This window comes from Canis lupus, chromosome 1, assembly GCF_048164855.1.
Source record: "Canis lupus baileyi chromosome 1, mCanLup2.hap1, whole genome shotgun sequence".
In the NCBI taxonomy this organism is placed as follows: Eukaryota; Metazoa; Chordata; class Mammalia; order Carnivora; family Canidae; genus Canis; species Canis lupus.
The window spans coordinates 98,456,018-98,477,642 of NC_132838.1; the positions used below are offsets into that span (position 1 = coordinate 98,456,018).

At 49.2% G+C, this 21,625-nt stretch overlaps 1 protein-coding gene and 1 long non-coding RNA gene across 5 annotated transcripts in view; one reads left to right on the plus strand and one right to left on the minus strand.

Annotated features, from left to right (window-relative positions):
- The window catches only part of SPIN1 (spindlin 1), a 75,249-nt gene extending 74,258 nt beyond the window's left edge, over window positions 1-991 (minus strand). For 2 of the 4 annotated variants that reach the window (XM_072841569.1, XM_072841578.1), the window contains exon 1: window positions 628-752. The gene's annotated coding sequence lies outside the window, so the exon portion shown is untranslated. Of the gene's footprint in view, window positions 1-627; window positions 753-791 lie in introns of those variants that run through there. The other 2 variants (XM_072841611.1, XM_072841594.1) reach the window with 2 other exon arrangements.
- LOC140641565 (uncharacterized) lies at window positions 118-21,401 on the plus strand. Its single transcript, XR_012038165.1, has 2 exons — window positions 118-248; window positions 19,919-21,401. It is a non-coding gene; the product is annotated as an uncharacterized lncRNA (long non-coding RNA).
- The last annotated feature ends 224 nt before the right edge of the window (window positions 21,402-21,625 follow it).

Sequence of the window (21,625 nt, forward strand, 5' to 3'; positions counted from 1 at the left end):
CCCGGCCCCGGCCCGACGGGCCGCACTGCGCAGGCGCCGCGGGCGGGAGGCGGGGCCCGCTGGGAGGGCGGGGCCTGGAGCACGGCGGGGCCTGGAGCTCGGCGGGGCGCGGCCCGAGCCCGGACTCGGTCCCGCGACGCTCACCTGGAGGCGGGGCGGGGCCCGGCGAGGCGGCGGGAAGAAGCCTCGGAGCCGGGCTGGCTGGCGGCGGGACGGGGCCTGGCGCGACCCAGCCCGCGGCGACGCAGGTGGGGCGGGACCGGGCGCGACGGGTGCGGGCGTCTGGGTGGAGCCTGGGGGCGGCGGGCGGGGCCCGGGGCTGCGCACCTGGGGGCAGGCACAGCCGGGCGGGGCGGGGCGGGGCCTGGTGGGTGGCCCAGCGGGGAAGGGCGCCCCTCACCTGGGGGCCGGGAGGATGAGGGGGGACCGCGTGGGACCGGGCCTGGCGGTAGGGCGGGGCTTGGAGCTGCTCCCCTGGGGGCCGGGAGGATGGGCGGGGTCGGCGCGGGACAGGGCCTGGCGGGGGGGCGGGGCCTAGCGGTGCTCACCTGGGAGCCGGGAGGAAGGAAGGGGACGGCGCGGCGCGGGACAGGGCCTGGTAGTGGGGCGGGGCCTGGAGCTGCTCACCTGGCGGTCGGAAGGACGAGCGCGGACGGCGCGGGACGGGGCCTGGAGCTGCTCACCTGGCGGCCGGGCGGGACAGAGCAGGGCGGACCCGGCGCGGGCCCGGCCAGGTGGCGGCGTGGGAGGCTGGGGCGGGGCCGAGGGGCGGGGCCTGGCGCGCATCTCACCTGCCGGCGCCGGGGGCGACTGGGCGGGGCGGACCGCAGGTGCGCGCGGGAAGGGGCGGTGTTGGGGCGCCGGAAGTCAGGCATCCTGGGAAGTTTCGTTTTCGCTCGGTGGGAGGACGCTTGCTGGTGGAGCCGCCCTGCTCATTCTTGGGTTTAAGCCGCCAGACGTCGTGCCCGCGCGCCGCCGGGGGATGAGGCCGGGTACGGCGGTAGGGGCGCCCGCGGGCGGAGTCGTGGCCGCCTGGACGCAGTCCGCACGCCGGGCAGGCCGCCAGCCGCCAGCCGCCAGCCGCCAGCCGCCAGCCTCCTGCGCGCGGACCCGCCGCCGCACTGCGCCGCCGCCCCGCTCGCGGGTCGGTGTGGACCCGGGCCTCGCCCACCCCTCTGCCCTGCGGGGCGGGGCGGGGGCGGGGGCGGGGGCTGGGGCTGGGAAAGGGGCTGTCTGCAGACCCGGGCCCCCACCCGAGCCTCCCTCACCCACCCCCCTGCCCCGCGGAGCAGGGGAGGGGATCTCTGCAGACCCGCGGACCCGGGCCTCGCCCACCTACCTGTGACCTTGAGAGCCTGGCCCCCACCACACATGGGGGAAGCCGACCAGCTCCTCTCTGAGATCGGGAGCCAGGCATTCCCACGGTCCTTCGTGAACTCGTTTGACTCGTTTGACCCAAAATGCCCCTTGAGTATTTTGTGAGTTGTTTGCGGGAGGAAGGGGAGAGAGGAAGGCAGTGAGAACAGTTTTGACGTCTGCTGTGTTGAGTGCAGGACCTGTAGGCTGAATCCTGAGTCTAAACCCCAGCCCCCCACCCCCCGCACCCCTGGCTGGAGCTCTGCGCGCTCCGCCCCCCTGCACCAGCCTGGTGTCCAGCAGGTCACCGAGCAGAGGTCGTTCCTCGAGTGCAATCGACCTCTCAGAAAAACGCCTCCGCGGTGTTATCGGGTCAGATGACAGGACTTTGGAGAGCGCACTAGGCTCTGGCGCCGCACGACTGCTAGTTAGCAATGCTCTGCAGGATTTTACTGGCACCTTGTCCTCTTCTCCCAAATGAGATTGATACGTGCCTGCTCCAGCAATTAAAGCTCGTCTCAGGTGACACACTTGGCAAGACCTGGGAGTTCACAGGCCAAGTAGAGAGCCAATTTAGACACGGACAGAGAAGCGAGTCACTACTTAGCAGTGAGGAAGCATTGGAAAATTGTTGCATCCGTTGTGTTTAATGTTGAAGGCGGCAGACGGCAGTGGAGCCGATCGGGGAGCAGAAGGGATAGGAAGGAGGCAGGTGCCAGGGAGTCTGCTGGTAGGAGGCTTCAGCGTTGTCTGTCCCCTGGATTTCTCCACCTTGCCACTGTTGACATTTGAGGCTGAGTGATTCTTTTTTAAAGGAAGGTGTTTGGCAGCATCCTTGGCCTCTATCCACTAGATGCCAGTAGCACACACCCTCCCCAACATTATGACGACCAAAATTGTCGCCAGACAAAGCCACATGCATTTCCCATCCTCTCCCTCTTGGAGAACCTCTGTTTTAAATTTTGCCCATAGTAACGATCACTGGGAGCTAACAACAATGCACTGGCGGGGGAGGTGAGCCAACACCCTAAGTCAGAAAGGGCCGCCCTCCCAAGTAGGCAACCACCAGTCCTTCCCCTAGAAGTATCTCCCCTCCCTCCCCTCAAAAGCTTTGCTCCTTACCGTGCTGAATGTCAGAAATGGGCATCTACATCACCAATGTAAATCTGCCAAAAAAATTCTTAAATGAATCTGTTGGGAGAGGAGGCATGGAGGAGGGGGGAGGGGAATCAGACAAATCCAGATTGAGAGACATTGTGCGAAACAGTTCCACTGGACTTTTCAAAAACTCAGTATCAAAAAAATACACAGAAAAGCTAGGGAATCAGGCCAGACATAGAAAACCACAACCAAATCTATTACATGACCCTTGATCTTACACCACTTTGAAGGAAAGAAGCTGTAAAAGATTTGGGGGACAGTTGGAATATTTTGTATGTGGAATGCATTTCAGAGAGAGTACTGCTGAGTGATCATTGAATGTTTCAATGTGATGACATCTATTTATGAGAATACTCTCGTTCTTAGGACATGTGTCCTGAGTTGTTGTTTGTTGTTGTTGTTTTAAGTTTTATTTATTCATGAGAAACAGAGAGAGGCAGAGACAAAAGGAGAAACAGGTTCCATGCAGGGCATCCAATGCGATACTCCATCCTGGGACCGCAGGATCATGACCTGAGCCAAAGGCAGATGTTCAACTGCTGAGCCACCCAAGCATCCCTTGTCCTGAGTTATTTAAAGTGAAGAGTCCTAGTGGCTACAACGTATCTCAAATGGTTCAGAAACAGATGTATTTTATACAGAGATAAAGCAAATATAACAAAATGTTACCAATCAGTACATTTAAATGATGGGGATATGTGTGTTCATTGTCCCATTCAGCTTTTCTGGAAAACTGAAATTTTCCAAAATAAATTGGAAGAGTGAACCCCAGTTATGTCTTGAATTTCTAGGATGCTAGGTCAGCAGTCCCTGCCCTCTTCCAACTTGCCACGCATTTCCAGAAACTGAAATATATAGTGTCTTTACAGTTTCACAACCACACTTGATTTCTGGAGACTAGGTTGGAGGAGCCTGTGTATATTTTTTCCTACTGCAGGAAATTTATTGCCAGTAAGCAAATAGGCATGTTAACAGTTCCAACCTCTCCTAGATCTATGTCTCTGCCTCTGTCTCTCTCTTTTTTTCTTAAGATTGTATTTGTTTGATAAAAAGATTGAGCGAGCTTGGGAGAGAGTCTTAAGCAGGCCCCATGCCCATTGCAGACCCCCAGCACAGGCTCAATCCCACAACGCTGAGCATGACCTGAGCCAAAACCAAGAGTCAGATGCTTAACCAACTGAGCCACCTAGGCGCCCCTAGGGCCATGTCTCTTCTTGCTGGGTCCCTGGGTTCCTACTTGGAGAGATGAAATTTCTGCCTGGAGATGTGTGGTATGGAGGTAGGATGAGCTGGACCCACAGTGAACTGACCTTGATATGTTAGATGAAAACTAACCTTCAGAAGCCTTTTCAAGTTAGTTATAAAATAATCCAGTTATTCAACACAGCAGAAAGTATTCAATATGCATCATACACACCACGCACGAGGATAATTCTTTGTATTAGCTTCTCCTCTAGGTGGATGAGTTTGATGGGGGTACCAGTCTTCTTGTAGGTAAGGATCCTCTTTCCCTGTTGGCTACCTGGGTCATCCTCCAATTGGCCCAACAGCCTATTCCTCCCCACCCCCCACCCCAGGTAGTGGGGGCAAAGGCTGTTGAGCTGGGCACACTCAGGCTTTTTTAGTCTCTAATATGTTGGTCCTTTCAATTGGAGCTCAGGCTGGCCCTTCCCCTCCTGCCTGTGGTCCAGATTTATGGCTATGTTAATTAGGCAGCCCTAGCACGGGAATCCTGATAAGACAGTGGCCGTACTGGACAGAGGCATCTGTTGTCTGCTGGTCCTGATAAGGCACCAGGGCTAAATCTCTAACTGAAAGGCACCCTGATACACACTCTGCAGAAGGATGTGTGAGGTCTAGGGCTGCCATGCAGTGCAAAGGAGACCAGAGCTTGTTTGCCAGGTCAGCAGTGGGACCAGAAAAAGGGAGAGTGGTAAGGAGAGCACAGGAAGGGGCAAGGTCAGCCCTGCCTGGAACTTCTCCAGGTATTGACCCCACTCAGGGCTCCCGGAGGCCGGAGTGGGTGGGGATGCATTCTCCAAGCTGCTTCTCACCCTCCTATCACCTCATCTCTTGTAAGACCCTTTCTTACCATTCTCTGCTGTATCTGCAGACTAGAGCAGAGCGAGGGGTTCACTGAAGGTCCTGCACACCATCTGTGGTCTACAGATGGCTTCCCCAGGTTTGCTTCACCACTTGAGTACAGATGTTATACTTCGAGGGGAAGTCATCCTCCAGGGAAGAACTCCGGTTCATGGGAGATGCTAATGCAGGCTCTGGAGGGCCACACAGTCCCAGGCCTAGACCCTGGCTGCTTACCCCTCTCCCCATACCCAGTGCTCTCCAGGGTCCACCTCAACTGTCCACTGTGAGTGGGGGGGCCTCAGACCTGGTAGATCCCACACTGAAGCTTCTTCCTGGTGGAGTGGGAGGGAGCCAGCCTGTTATAATCCTCTTTCTCCTGGCAGCAGTGGGTCAGGAAGGGCCAGGAGGACCACATTCCTCTCAGGAATCCTTTCTCCCAGAAGGCACTCTCTCCAAAGGCAATTCTGATTTTAATAACTTGCTCCTGGAACTTCAGCAAAGTCACAAATTAGAGCGCCCTGCCCCTCCAGTTTTCTCTCAAACAACAGAAACCATCACGGCACTGCCCCATGAAGAAGTGAGCCAGAAGAGCCTTTCCACTCCCTGCAATTGTCAAAAGCACCCTAGGGAACACAGATGCAGCATTAGCCTCTGAAGGAGGCACGTCTATAGCCACAAGGCGTTTACACTACACTTCGTGAAGGGAACATCTCCTGGTGCTACGGAAATGCTGCCTGAAAGAATGACTCTGGTAGAGACTGCAGGAGCAGAGTTCAGCCATCTGGTCCACCACACAGCTTCCTGCCCTGGTCCACTCTGGCACTCCTTGAGATCATTCTCTACACAGCAGGCAAATAAGCACTCTCCCACATCTGCTCAGAAGTCTCCCATGAGCACCTGCACAAGCTGATTGTTCTCTACTCTTTGATGTGCATCCTTATTTATTTCTCTTTGGCTTCTGTTTTGTAATCACAGTATTGAGTCGTTTATGTGTGTATTGCCTGTACCCCACCTCGTTAAAAAGTCCAGGTGGCAGGGCAGCCCCGGTGGTGCAGCGGTTTAGCGCCGCCTGCAGCCCAGGGCGTGATCCTGGAGACCCTGGATCGAGTCCCACGTCAGGCTCTCTGTATGATGCCTGCTTCTCCTCCCTCTGCCTGTGTCTCTGCCTCTCTCTTTCTCTCTGTCTCTATGAATAAATAAATAAAATCTTAAAAAAAAAAAAAGTCCAGGTGGCAGAGACAAGATTGGTTGTCCTTATCAATCTACCTCCTAAAGGACAGGAAGGACTCAGAAGCTGTCTATTATAAATGAATATATGACATGTTCTGAGAATACTGGATCACGTGGATTTATTACGACGCAGGGCTCAAATACCTGGATATCAGGCAATTTAAATTCTCATTACCTACTCTTATAAGGTTATGTCAAAGATCAAAATAGATAAAATCTAAGAAAAAGGGGGGCCACCTGGGTAGCTCAGTGGTTGAGCATCTGGCTTCGGCTCAGGGCGTGATCCCAGGGTCCCGGGACCAAGTCCCACATCAGGCTCCCTGCAGAGATCCTGATTCTCCCTCTGCCTGTCTCTGCCTCTCTGTGTGTGTCTCTCATGAATAAATAACTAAAATCTTAAAAGAGATCAAAATAAATTCTGTACAGCCCTACACAGGCACAAGGGAGTTTCACTTCCCAGGAAGACACAACTAACACCATTCAGTCGGGTTAGTACCAATCTGATGCTATCTAGAGGAGGATTTAGAGAGAGAATCATGAACTACAGGAGACCATGAAGAATATGGTAATAATGTTGGGGGATGGATTGGACTGAATGGAGTGCTCATGGAAAGGGTAATAAAACAATGACTTCCAAACAGCACGCACAGTGGACACTTGATGGTAGGGGGAAATTACTGTTTTATTGGATGGCCTTATGATCAGGTTGAGAAGAAGGAAATCCTCATCATTTAAAAAAAAATAGTACCTGAGAATTTTAATTAAATGTTATGATGATAGTACAATTACGCTGATTTCTCTCAACAGATTAGTTTTTCCTGTGTTTGAACTTTATATAAATGGAATCAAACAGTGACATGCCTGCATATCACATATTCCTTCAATATTATTTACACATCCCGGAGATACTGTAGACAAGCTGGAAGACGGCTGCTGTAGGATGTATTCCTACAAGTGGGCTTGATGGAGCCTATATGTTACTAGACACCACATCTGTACGATGGTACCAGAATTTTATATCTTTGCCAAGTTCGTAAGTGAGCAAAACCATATCCTATGATAGTTTGCATCTGCATTTCTCACACTGTAAAAGAAACTGGTCTCTTTTCCGATGTTTAAAAGTCATTTGATCCTAGGGAGTCCACTAAAAACTATTGGATGTAATAAATTCAGCAAGGTTGCAGGATATAAGATCAATATACAGAAATCAGTTGTGGTTTTGTATAGTAGCAATGAACAAACTTAAAGTGAGATTAAGGAAACCATTCCTACAATATGGATGGACCAGAAGGTATCATAAGTCAAATATATGATTTCACTTATATGTGGAATCTAAAAGACAACATAAAGTGGAAACAAACCATAAAGACAAAACAAACTGGTGGTTGTCAGAGGGGTGGGGGGCCGGGCACAGTGGGGGAAGGAGCAGGAGGTCCCAGCTCCCAGTTATGGAGTGAGTGAGTCCCGGCGATAATGGCACAACATGGGGCGTCCAGCCAGTGGTTCTGTGATGGTGTCATGCAGTGACAGGTGGCCCCTACACATTTGGGGAGCACAGACTTGTGGGACTTCTATGCCATGCACCTGACACTGATGTAACATTGTGTGTCAACTAGACATCACTTTTTTTAAAAAATGAAAAAAAAAAGTAATTCAAAAGAAATTCCTCTTAGAGTAGATTTCAAAAAATAAAATAGGAATAAATCTAATAAAAGAAGTGCAAATTTTATATCCTGAAAATCCCCAAACAGTGTAGAAATTATAGAACTAAGGCATTGACTAAAAGACTTCATACTTACTGGTGGCAATACTCCCTCGATTGATCTATGATGGATTCAGTGCAATCCCTGTCAAAATCCCAGCTGACATTTTTTTTTCCTTTTTGCAAACATTGACAAGTTGATCCTAACATTCGTATGCAAATTTAAGACATCCAGGATGGCCAAAGCAATATTGAAAAAGTTTGAGCAATCACCCTTCTCAATTGTAGAACTTCCTACAAAGCTACAGTAACGGAGACTTGGTGGTCCTGCCATAGGACTAGCTATACAGATAGATGGAATAAAACAGCCCAGAAATAAACCCTCATATTTACAATCAATTTTCGACAGGGTTAGCAAGACCATGGAATGGGGTGCCGGTCTTTACCATAAATGATACTGGGACAAGTGTATTTCATACATTAAAAAAATGATGTTGGATCCCCCCCCAACTCCACTATATGTTACATATTGACTCAAAACATGTCAAAGACCTAAATGTAAGAACTGTAGAGTGCTTAGAAGAAAATATAGGTGTAAATCTTTGTGACCTTGGATTAGGGCAGTGGTTTCTCAACTACAACACCAAAAGCACAAGCAGTAAAAGGAAAAATAGATAAACTGTGGATCACCTAAATTAAAACCTGAGCTCAGAGAACACCTTCAAAAATGTGTAAAGAGGGGAGCCTGGATGGCTCCCAGGGTCCTGGGATGGAGCCCCACGCCAGGCTCCCCGCTCGGCAGGTGGGAAGCTTGCTTCTCCTTCACCCTCTCCCTCTCCCCCGACTCTTGTGCTCACTCTGTCTCTCCAATAAATGAATATAACCTTTTTTTAAAGTGTGTAAAGAAAACCCACAGAATGGGAGAAAATATCTGAAAATCACATATTTGGAAAAGAACTTGCATATAGATCATGTAAAGAACTTACAATAATAAAAAAAAAAAAAAAGAACTTACAATAATAAAACAACAAACAATCAAGAATGGACCACGTGTTGGATCAGATAATTCTCCCAAAACGATAAGCAAATGGTCAGTAAGCCCAGGAAAAGACACTCAACGTCATCAACTATCAGAAGGGCCACAGATGGTGTGATTCTCTTTAGACAAATGTCCAGAAATAGGCAAATGTATGAGAGAGAAAGTAGATTAGTGGTGGCCCAGGCCTGGGTACAGGAGTACTGCTCGTGGTGATGGGTGCACAGCTATATGAATACACCAAACACCATTGAATTGTACACGTTAGTTGGGTGGACTGTTTGCTACATGAATTCTGTCTCAAAATAAGTTGCTAAATAAAAGAATAAAACAGAATAATGTCATTGGGCGGCTATTTCTTGCAAATTGTCCATGGCCTTAGTCTTCTCTTCTACTTGGATTTTTGCTTTATTTTTCTCCCTTGTTTGTAGGCACTCTTTACATGTTGCAAAATATTAGCTTTATCATATGCTAACAAAATTTTTATCTGATTTTTTGTCTGGCTTCTTATTTTGTTTCTGGAATTGCTTTTTTCCTGCAAAGGTTTGAAAGTTTTATACAAGTGGGGACGCCTGGGTGGCTTGAGTGGTTGAGCACCTGCCTTCGGCCCAGGGTGTGATCCTGGAGTCCAGGGATCGAGTTCCATATCAGGCTCCCTGCATGGAGCCTGCTTCTCTGCCTCTCTGTGTCTCTCATGAATGAATAAATAAAATCTAAAAAAAAAAAAAAAGAAAGAAAGAAAAAGTTTTATACAAGCAGCTTTGGTAGTCTTACGTTGCCTCTTTTTTTTTTTTTTTTTTTAACCATGTTTGGAAAGACCTTCCCTATCAGGAGATAATGCATTTTTCCCTCCCACATTCAGAAACTTTTTTTGTTGTTTTTTTGGTTCTTTAGGAACTTAGAATTATACAATATAACTTTAAGCACTAGAAGAGAGTCGTTTTGACTTTGTCTTTAAACATTTGCCCATGTTTTTAATGTGGATTTCATTGTCCAATAACCAACATCATCGATTTTCATCTTCTATCGTGTTTAAATATTTGTCTGGGGCAGCCCCGGTGGCGCAGCGGTTTAGCACCGCCTGCAGCCCAGGGCCTGATCCTGGAGACCCTGGATCGAGTCCCACGTCAGGCTCTCTGTATGATGCCTGCTTCTCCCTCTGCCTCTCTCTCTCTCTCTGTTTCTATGAATAAATAAAATCTTTTTAAAAAACTTTTTTTAAAAATAAATATTTGGATCATTCACAGATGATGTCCCTAGAAATCCAAAACAAGATTTCCCAAGGGTCACGAGAGAGAGAGAGAGAGAGAGAATGAGATTGCCCTTGCTCCGAGGGGGCACGCCGTTTTTACTGTGCTAGAGCCAAGAGCCTGCACCCCACTCCCATGTTCACCTCAAGAGCATAAAGGCATAAAAGCTCACTTCTTTGATTTGAAAAATGAGAATAATTAGCCCACAGTGGGAGAGATTACATCTGTGAAGCCAAAGTGCATGCGAAGTGACCCTGGGCCACAGCTTTTCACAATGTCCCTTCCAGGCAGTGGACCAGCTTCAGTTTGGGTGCGTGTGAGGGTGGTATCCCAACGAGGGTGATGCTAGGCCCCAGCACACCTCCTCCGGGTGTGAGGCTGACGTGGGCAGAGCAAAGCTGAGGTCCGCGGGGAGCACCAGCATTCCAGTGGACCACACACGTCCAGGGCCCCCCTGCTGCGCAGCCCGTGATCAGGACCAGACCAACACACAGGCCGTCTGCTGAGACTCTAGCCCGTGGCCTACATGGCGCAGGGCTGAGAGCCTCCTGCCGTGGGCTTCGCCAAGCTCCGACTCAGGCCCCGTATCTTTCCGGGCATTGGCAGACTTCAGGACCTGGGAGGATGAGGAGAGCATCCTGACCTCAGGAGGGCAGGGCCGGCTGACCTCATCTCCAACCCCTGTACCCCCAGGTCCCTGTGTCCTTGAGGTCGGCTGTTTGAGTCTGAAGCCTGGCCTGTAGGGCTCCCATTTCTGTCTCAAACCACCACCCCTACCCGCAAAACTTGGAAGCCCACTCTGTCCATCAGATGGCAAGAGTTGTGCTCTCTTTCATTCTTCTGACCCCCCTCCATTGAGGCAGGGGTGTTCACAGGTTCTAAACAGTTGGATTCCAAACATGTTTGATCGGCAGCTAAAAGCCCCAGGCCTCCCCACGTGGAGTGGGCTTCATGTGAGTGTCCAGGCTGCTGCACGTCAATACGGGAAAGCTGGGGTGCCTGGGGGGGCTCAGTTGGTGGAGTGTCTGCCTTCGGCTCAGGTAGTGATCATGGGGTCCTGGTATGGGGTCCCTCGTTTTGAGCGGGGGCTGGGGGGGGGGGGGTCCTCAGAAGGGAACCTGCCACTCCCTCTGCCTCTGCCCCTCCTCTTGAGTGTTCTCTCTCTCTCTCTCTCTCTGAAATAAATGAATAAAATCTTAAAAAAAGAATAAGACTGGCAAAACACAGCTTTCCCCGCTGCTGTGGATGTGAGTTAAATGCAGCGTGGGTCAGCCAGCCAGCCAGCCAGTGCACGGTGGCACAATGCTGATGGTGACACTGGTGACTGACGTGCTGATGGTGACACGCGTATCACTTACATGTATTCCCATCTGACTGTGACTCCATCTCCCCTGGAAATGTGGCTCCCCAGCCACTCAGGAAACGTTTGCTTCCGCAGCGCGGGGGGCGCCTGCTGCCCAGGCCTCCTTATCCCAGAAAGAAGAGCAGGTCACCAGCGTGGTCAGACCCCGAGCTGTCCACACACAGCCCCCTTTCTTCCACCGTGAACTTTCTTGCTCCCACCCTCCAACCTTCCATGCCACACAACTCCCCACACCGCCTCTCCACCTGCCAGGTAGGGGGGTTGCCCCTTCAGGATTCACCCAATAAAGCCAGTCAGATCTTGAGGTTTGCTTGGTTGAGTTTTGTGATTAACTAGTGAGAGGGAGAGCTTTCAGTATGCCCAGGCTGCTGCCGTCAGTGGACCTGGTCTCCAGGTCGTGAGTTCAAGCCCCATGTTAGGTATAGAGATTACTTAAAAAAAATAAATCTGCCCAGGAGAGATGGATTCTGGTTCTCAAGGACAAATGTCAGCTGGTCCCTACAAAGGGCAAATGACTCCCCAGCTGCCCTGGGTCACCACCTGTGCTGCAGGCAGGCAGGGAGCAGGACCCTGGGTGGGGGAGGCTGCTCCCAAGCCCTCCCCCTGGATTGCAGATAAACAGCTGGACTTCTGAGTCCAGCTCTCCTGTGATAAGAAAGGACAGGTGGCAGCATTCACTTTTTAAAGCACTTTCTTATTGGAAAAGTGATCTTGCTTGTTGAGCAATACACAAGGAATACCAGAGATGTGTACCATGAGCTCGCCTCCACTGCTCAGGGGCCACTCCTGTTGACCTCTGGAGGACTTCTTTCATCAGAAAAGTCACTTCTTAGGCAGCCCGGGGGGCTCAGTGGTTTAGCGCCACCTTCAGCCCAGGGTGTGATTCTGGAGACTGGATCGAGTCCCACGGAGTCCCACGTAGGGTTCCCAGCATGGAGCCTGCTTCTCCCTCTGACACTCTCTCTCTGTGTATGTGTGTGTGTCTCTCATGAATAAATAAATAAAATCTTAAAAAAAAAAAAAAAAGGAAAAGTCACTTCCTTTCAAAGCACAGGTTTGGATATCCTTGAGAGTGGCTCCCTACACACACTCAAAGCTACATTGTGGGGCAAGCTTTGTTTTTTAAAGTCAATATTCGCTTTGCCAAAGGGATGAATATAAAGTTCATGAATTTTAAAAATGTAAAAACCCAGTTCTTCAAGTTAAACTTATAATTCTTATTACTCTATTTAGTATCTAACAGTTACACTAGTTTTTAAAAATATATTTTATTTATTTGACAGAGAGTATGCACGAGCGGGGTTGGGGCAGAGGCAGAGGGGGGGAGCAGGGTCTCTGCTGAGCAGGGAGTCTGATGTGGAACTAGATCCCAGGACCCTGAGATCATGACCTGAGCCGAGGGCAGACGTGTCACCAACTGAGCCCCCCAGGAGCCCTATTTACACACTTTAATTTGAAATCATGAGACTATTGTGCCCCAAGTCCTTAAACTTTAAAAATGCCTAAAATACCAAGCATGTACAAGACTGTTAATACTGTGTGTGTCCTCGGATCCACATCTATGTTTAAATCTTGAAATCCATTCACACAGCAAAGACAGGAGAGGGGTAAGGATGCCCTTCCCAAGCAGAGGTGATCCCTCCACCCCAGAAAACCTACATGACCTTCTCAAAATGAGGGACATGTTTCTGTGCCAAAGGGCCTCCCGGCCCATGTTCCCAGGACTCAAGTTAAACGATCTGCAGCCTCCCCTGTAAGGCAGTAGCTGGCCTCTTTGTGTGTGGTGTTGTTGCCTTTTGCGGCTGTAAGATATTATGTGGCATTTCTTGGATCCTGTATGTCTGGGGGCCCTCATTCTGCACCCACAAATGCTGAGGTCTCTAGAAGGAGTTCCAGACATGCCATCCAGAAATATGCCTCTTTGGTATATTGATCATCTTGAACTGAAGGCACTTGAAGAGCTAAGGCGGGAAGAGGCCTTCTCTGAAGTCCCCTCATCAGCCCCAGAGGGCACCTTGGGTGTCCTGGATCCTGAGGGTTCCGGGCACCAGGAACCCCAGCTCTTGTCTAAGCAGAGTCGCCCAGAGGCTGCCACCACTGCCAGACACACTTTGTCCCTATCTGTTGTCAAAGACTAAAAGTGCAGTCATCGCTGTGCTCCTTCTGCTCCGGGTTGTCGAGTTCTGCTTTTTGTTCTTGCCTGAGCTGTGGGTTTACAGTATTCGTCCAATCCCCCCGCCCGCCCCCCCCTACTCGGTACTTCTGGGCTCAAATCACAGAATTACTGGGCAGCATTTATGGTGTGCAGCTCACTGGTGCGCTTGCACTTTGGACACTTGTTCGGTCGTTGCTAACCTTTCTTCCACATTGTCTGAGTGGCCACAAATCCCATCGGTGCAGTTTTCGTGTTAGATGTTGTGTTTTCATTTCTCAAAGGTCTTTCTGTTTGGGTCCCTTTTTCTAGATCTGTTTTGTACACATGCATTCCCTGAGCTCCCGTGCACGTTTGGAGTCTATCAGAGTGTCCACCGGTTCTTGCACTGGTGTCCTCCTGGATCTGTCTCCACTGACTCATTTCTCTAATAATCATGAGTAATATCTTCCTCCTTCTTTGCATATTTGGTAATATTTTATTGCTTCAGAGATGTGGTAAATATGCCCCTGGGTGCAGGATTATTTCTTTTATTATTATTTTTTAAATCCCTTGAGATATTCTTAGCCTTTTCTGTGGTGTTTCCTGAAGGTGGTGGAAAGGGCTTGACCTTCAGAGGCTTATTTATTCTGGAGTCGCCAGCAGGACAATACCCTTTTGAATACCTTCCTCAACACGTGGTTTCTTGGGAGTCCTTCCAGGCTCGCTGGTGGACCATGAATTAGCCCTGGCCTGAGTGAGCCTGGGGACGGCTCCCCAGGGCCGATCTCTCTCTGGCCTTCATCCGCTTGTGCACTCACTTTTTAGAAGCGGTGGAGTCTGCAGACAGATTCCTGGAACTGGCTGCTGCCATGTGAAGCCGAGCCCCTTGGCCGCCCTCCCTTAGGGGGGCCGCTCTTGGCTCTTTGGCCAGCAAACTCTCCAGGTAAGAATCCAGGGGCCACCGTCTGGCCTACCTGCTCCCCAGTGGCTGACTCAGGTGCTTTCCTATACTTGGTATGTATTCTGGTTGGGTGAGGCCAGGGACAGATTCTATGCCTGTTACCACACTCTTACTAGAAGAAGAACACTCCCTTTGTGGCCTCTCCATGGCCAGTCCTCCAGGACCCTCAGGCTGGCTGACTGTGGGGCCATGGATGACCCCCTGCAGCCAGCCTGGGGGGCTACCCACCCTCCAGAGGCACACTCTTCCTCTTAAACTCGTCTCCCTGGTGCATCATACACAAGCTGTGTGCTGCCCCAGGAAACAAACTCAAGAGCAATACAATCCATACTCTAGTTTAAATAAAAGCCACAGGAATATGAGTTCATTAACAATCCTATCCATGGCGGGAACAAATGCCATGTTGCTTAGCTTGCCTTTGGTCTAGAAACTCACAGAAAAATTATCATTACCATAGGATTCTTGATCCCATATTCATTTTATTGCATTTGGCAAAAGATCCTCCTCTTTGTTGGTATCATGTTGGTATTCATGTAAAACCATTCTTACTAATAAATCTTTGTTTTTTAAGTTTTTTTTTTTTAATTTTTAAGTCATCCCTACATCCAAATCAGGGCTCGAACTCACAACCCCGAGATCAAGAGTCACCTGCCCCACTGACTGAGCCAACCAGGCACCCCTAGTAAAGCTTTTTTAACCCTGTGGTGAGCCCAGCACTGGGCTGCAGGTGTCTCTTTATTTCGTCATAGCAGACAACCTGCTTCCCACTTGGGCATGGAAAACGTGTGGTAAACATGTCAGCCACTCATACAGTACTTCAAGTGAACCAGAGGCTCATTTGTGGTAGAAAATTAAAAATTACCTGGCTGTCAAGAGAACAAAGGGACAAGGAAGGGTAGAAGATTCACCGGAACATGTTCCAACAGCAGGTGTGCTTTTTACGAAGGTGAGTAGCCAAAGCTCTCGTCTTTTAAAGCATCTTGTCAGTACATCCAACAAAATGTCAAGACAAGATGAGTGTATGAATGTGGGGAGGCCACTTTGGATCCATTTTAATCATTAATCCATTTATGTCCTAAGGGCGGTGCTCCTTCTGATACAATCCAACTCATTCTGAAATGTGATCCCCACATTATAGCATAATAGGTGATCAAATACTTTGGACCCCAGCCACCCCAGCATTCGTCGAGCATCTCTGTTGTGTTCGGTTCTGATAGATGTGTCCTTACATCCAGGGGCTTCTGAGAGACAGGCAATGAATGACCAGGTAGGTTGTCCATCCACCTACAAGAGAAAGCTGGTGAGCTTCCAGGTCTAACAAAACACTCAATAATGTCCTCCAAGTTTCCACCCTGTAACGAGTACGTTTTTTCACAAATTTCATTACAATAACTGTAAAAGACTTGTCGACAAAGCATTGTAAGTATTTTTACTAATGCTGTCCGTATGCTCTTCTGTGTAACTCCTGTATCTCTGGTCACTGCATCTGGAGACGGATTGTGCTCATCAGGAGGAGACAATTACAACAGTAATAGGAAGCCTTCAATGGGGCAAATACCACCCTGGCCAACCTAAAACCATCACAGCATGTAATAACAGTAAAATACAAACAGTGTTCCAAAAGAAGCTATAAAAATTCCGGCACAATTAAACAATATCATCCCCTAGCATGCAGATCCCTAGAAGATGTTTGCTGCCTTTTTCTTTTTGCAGGAGAGGTAATCTTTTATGCCAAAGGAATAGAAATAACAGAGTCTGCAATATACTTCTACCAGGATCTCTTCCTCTGCCCTCATTCCTTCAATAAGTATTTACTGGGTGCCCACTGAGTGTCCAGCCCCTGTTAGGTGCCAAGGATGATGGCGCTTAACAGGATGCAAATAATCCCTGGAAACAGTGAAATGCAGCTACAGCAAAAAGCACAAAACTGGGGCGCCTGGGTGGCTCAGTGGTTGAGCATCTGCCTTCAGCTCAGGGCATGATCTCAGGGTCCTGGGATCAAGTCCCACATCAGGCTCCCCACATCGAGCCTGCTTCTCCCTCTGCCTGTGTCTCTGCCTCTGTCTCTCTGTGTCTTTCATAAATAAATAAATAAAATATCTTTAAAAATAAAGTGTGCGGTTCCATATTCTTGCTGTATTCACAGAGTTGTGCAACCATCACTACAATCAGTTTACAATCTATTTATAGCATTAGCAGTGTCTCCCCGTTCCCTCCTCCCCCTGGCCTGGGCAACCACTGATTTACTCTCCATATCTGAGGATTTACCTGTTCTGGACATTTCATATAAACAGAATCCTACAAGACGTGGTTTTCTGTGACTGGCTCCTCCCACTCAGCGTGTTTTCAGGCCTCATCCACGTGTTAGCAGGTGTCAATGCTTCCTTCCTTGTTATCATAGAATAATAATAATTCAGCCTACACATCACACTTTGTCTATTCACTCATCAGTTGATGGACATTTGCATCATTCTCTTTGGAGGCAATTATGAAAAATGCTGCCCCGAGCATTTGTGTACAAGTTTTCACGTTGTCTCACACTTGTATCTCTCTGGGTTGGTGCCTAGGAATGAGCTGCCAGTCACGTAGTACACCGCGTTGATCACTTTGAGGAACCACAGAAGTGGCTGGTTCTGTTCCATACTCCCACCAGCAAATTTATCATTAACCCATGTTGAAGTTTCTCCGAACCTTTTTCTGCAATGCTTGACATGATCATGTGATTTTCCCCCCTCTTTTTTCACCGTTAGTTTAGTGGATTACGTTGATTGCTTTTCAAACATTGAACCAGTCTCACATCCCTGGAACCAACTCTACAGGTCATGGTGTGCAATTTTCAATACGCTGTCAAATTCTACTTGCTAATATTTTAAGGATTTTTGCACTTCTACTCAAGAGGGAGATTAGTCTGTGGTTTTTTATCTTTGTTTGTTTGTATTTTCTTTGTCTGGCTCTGGTATCAAGGTGATAATAACTTCATAAAATGATTCAGGAGGAGTTCCCAGCTCTGCTATGTTTCTGAAATAGACTGTAAAATTGGAGTTCATCCTTTAAACATTTGGTGGAAGTCTCCAATGGAACCATCTGGCCCTAAATATTTCTTTTTTGAGAGTTTTAAATTACGGACTCCGTTTCTTTAGGGGTTATGTGGCTCTTCAAACAATCCGTTTCATGATAGGGGAGTCATGGTGGTTTCCCTAACCCTGGTTTCCCTCACTAAGTACAACGTGTTTACTGGATGTTGAACGTGAAACAAGCATGACGAGACTCTGAAAGCTGCAGAGAAGAAGGCTGATCGCCAAGGGACCTGGGGACCCGACGGGTGGCTCCGTGGTGAGACCCCTGAGTTTACTTTGCCTTGTAATCGACCAACTATAGTCTACACTTACTTCATTACTTTTTCTATTTCTTTCTTTCTTTCCTTCTTTCTTTTTTTGGCTATTATTTTATTTCAAAGAAATATATGTCTTTGTGTTTAATTACATTTGAGAAACTACTCGGGGGTCAGACACCATGCCAGGTGTTGACACTATACAAGGATCTCTTCCCACAAATAGTTGACAATCTAATCATAGCAATAGTCACATAATGTTTTAAAATCCAGTGTTTTAAAGAAAAGTTGGAATATAATAAGATCAACCGATCAGGAGGGGATTCTGGCTAAACTGGCCCCATGTGACAGGTGACCCACACATCTCCAGCATCTTTGCTGCCGAGTGCCCATGTCCAACAGTCTGGACACCCGTCCGACTGTCCCATTCTAAAGAGTGTCAGAATAATCTTTTCTTTAAAAGGGCCGTGGTCTTAAAAAGTTTGAATTGGATTTTCTAAGCTTTGAGAGGTTAGGAAAAAAATCTAACGCATGGTCAGATTTTCATTATAAGGCTTAGACTAGTGATTCCTTCTCATGGGATTGGGGACATCTTGGCACCTTGGCATATTGACTATTTTAAGTTGAAGGGATTTGAGATATGGCAGGTGCTGGCAGAGTTCTCTGAATCCCCCATCCCCCGCCTGAAGCTGGGCATGAGGCCCTTGCATTAGAGGAGCCCTCCGTACGCCTGGAGGGGGGGGTTAGAAGGTCACGGGCAACTTTCTTCTTCCTTCACACTTCCTTAGGAGAGCTATATTGGGTTTTCTGTTATGAGCCAACAAGTGAAATTAAGTTAATGGCAACTCATTATTCCCCAAATAGAAAGTAGACTAGAGACCCGGCTCCTTTACGGCCCTGCTGCAGCTCCAATTCCTGCTAGAGTTGGGCTTATTTGTCTCCCAAGGTGGAAATACCAGCAGTGCCTGCACCTCGGAGTCTCCTGGGAAAAACAAGCCAAACATCTGATTTCCCAGCCCTGGCCCAGAAATTCCGATTGCTGGTGATTGGCCTGGGCTCCCGCTGGAGCACCCCAGTGGTGCTTTCGGGGAGGCAGAAAAGGAGCCCTGGCTGGGGCGGGGGCCCAGAATCTGCACCCATCTGCAGGTTCTCTGGGGCAGGTGCAGTGGGGGTTGTCGGGGGCCAGAGATAGGGAGATAGAGCTGCAAACAAAATCCTCTCACACCCCAGAACATCACTCCATAAGAATAGAAGAGAAAGAAAACAATGTTGCTCAGATAATCATTAAACCCACGACCAACAGACAGCCACTAGCAGCGCCCCAGGGACAGAGGGAAATTGCAGACAAGCCACACTTGGGGCAGGTTTGCCATTGGAGTCAGGTGAAAAGTCCAGCCTACCCCCTCCCAGTGCTTCCTTGGCTGTGAAAGACTCTCATACATTTACTTTTTAAAAGATTTTATTTTTTTTTAAAGATGTTATTTATTTATTTATGAGAGACACTGAGAGAGAGAGAGAGAGAGGCAGAGACACAGGCAGAGGGAGAAGCTGGCTCCCTGTGGGGAGCCAATGTGGGACTCGATCCCAGGACCCCAGGATCACACCCTGAGCCGAAGGCAGAAGCTCAACCGCTGAGCCCCCCAGATGCCCCAGACTTTTGCACATTTAAAATAAGACAGACAGAGGCATTCTGAAAGAAAAGGGCAGGGAGAATGTCTCCTCCCATATTTCTCAGGACCTTGAAGCCTCTTCTTTTCAGCCTGTGCTTGTGTCACGGCCTGGGTAAGCCGTGTGGCAGAGCTAGCACCCTGGCTGGCAAGGCCCTGTCCCTCCTGCACCTGCTGAGGTACAAGCTCACCCAGTGCTCCAAGACAAGGGCCATGCGGGCATCCTCCACCAGTCCACCTGTACCCCCAGCCAGCAGGACAGCATCGGTGCCCCAGGAGGACCAGCTCAGCCTCTGTCCTAAGATTTGGCAGGGTTGGGGCCTGTGGTGAGGGTGGCAAGCAGCCCAGGACTGTGCTCACAGCAACTAGCACCCTGCCTGGTTGGCCTTGTGTCCAGGTGAGAGCTTGCGGGAGAGGATGGCAGGACCCCGGCTACCAGACTTCACACGCTGAGTGACTCTGTGTCACCCAGAGCATCGTCTGCTGGCCGCGGTTGGGCTAGTAGGTAGGGATATTTCCCCTGGGCCCAGTGCCCTGGACGGCTTCCCAGCAGCTGTGGGCTTGCATCGTCCTCGGGGGGAGGTCAGGCTCAGCAGCAATGCTCAAGTCAGACACTTGGCTGTTTATTTGTTTTGTTTTTAGATTTTATTTATTAGAACACAAGCAGGATGAGGGGCAGAAGAAGAGGGAGAAGCAGACTCCTCGCTGAGCAGGGAGCTTGATGTGGGACTCCATCCCAGGACCCCAGGATGGTGACCTGAGCAGAAGGCAGATGCTTCACTGACGGAAACCCCAGGTGCCCCAACACTTGGCCTTTTCATGGAAGCAAATATCGAGTTCTCACATCTAATAGAAGGACTGGTAAGAAACTCCTAGTGTCGCCGTGGAAGGTGGTCCTGTCCTTAAGAAATGTCTCCTCAAACAAGCTAAGTGGCACCACTTACCTAATCCGGCCATTCGGGAACACCAGTTCTACTCTCAGCTGCAGAGAGATCTAGAACAACCCACCCACCGCAGCAGGAAACCTGAGGAGGCTTTTCAACATGCTTGTTTCTTCTGCGTCTTCTCGCAGAGTCTGGAAAACCTGTGCCCTGAGATGTGTGTCCTTCGGGTGGCTACCCGTTTGCTCCCTGCCTGGCCCGGCGCCCGGACCAGCTGAGGGCAATGAAACTGGCACCTGTGGCCGGTAACCGAGAGTGAGGGTGGCCCTGCAGGTGTCTCACACACACACGTCAAGCAGAGGGCAGGTCTACACATGGTTCTCAACACCCTTGTCTTTCCTTCCCGTTAAATTCCCCTCAAAACACTGCCTTCTGCTCTTCTGTCTCCTGTTTTGTCACAGGAGCTGCAGATCGAAGTGTGAGAGCAGCTTTATCCACATTCCTATGACCTTTTTTTCTTTTTATTTATTTACTTTTCCAGTTTTGGTGGGAAATAATTGACATACATAATTTTTCTTTTTATTTATTTACTTTTCCAGTTTTGGTGGGAAATAATTGACATACATCACCGTACACATTTAAGGATGCACTGTGATGGCCCGATTCACCGTATTCTATGAAATGATTACGATAGGCTCAGGGGACCCATCTTCCCATACAGGCACGGTAATGTTTCTGACCCGCACCCACCTTGCCGGCAGGAGCACCAGCTATTTGTAAAACTGCTGTTTGTTGGAACGTTTTATTGCCAAGAAACAGTTTCACAACTACGAGCCGATCTCTTTGCTGGACCGTTTGTCCTTCTATGTCTCCGGTGTATTCTATGGAAGCGGACTTACTGTTTGAGAGCAGCTGTAGATTCTCAGCAACATTAAGAGTTAGGTGCAGAGATTCCCACCAACCGCCCCATGCAGCCTCCCCATCGGATGGTCCTCCTGGTGCCGAATAACATTCCATTGTCTGAGACACTAGCTGCTTCCAAAATTTCTCTACTAGGCGCTACCCGTCACGCTGCAGGGCAGGGAAGTGTCACGCAGGGATGAGGATGCTAGAGTTGGGCTGCGACTATGCTCTCGTTCTCTTCCTCAAGGTGTGTGGAACCCCAACACACAGGGGGTAATTTAGGGGGTGTCATGTGACCTCCTGGCAGCAGAACCCTAATTGGCAATCGGCAAAAGAAACAAGTTTCCTCACTGTTTTTTCAAAGCTCTTTTCTATCCCCTTACCCTTCCTTCTGGCCCATGCAATGCTCTCTGCCTGGGACGGACTAAATTTTGTTGAGTCTTTCAACATTCACCCCAAAATTCACAGGGCTCCTGCGGGTGCAGATTATTGCTGAAGGCTTGTCGTAGCTAAGTAATAGAAGCTGGCATTTATGGAGCGCCTACTGTGCGTGCCTGATGCCCTA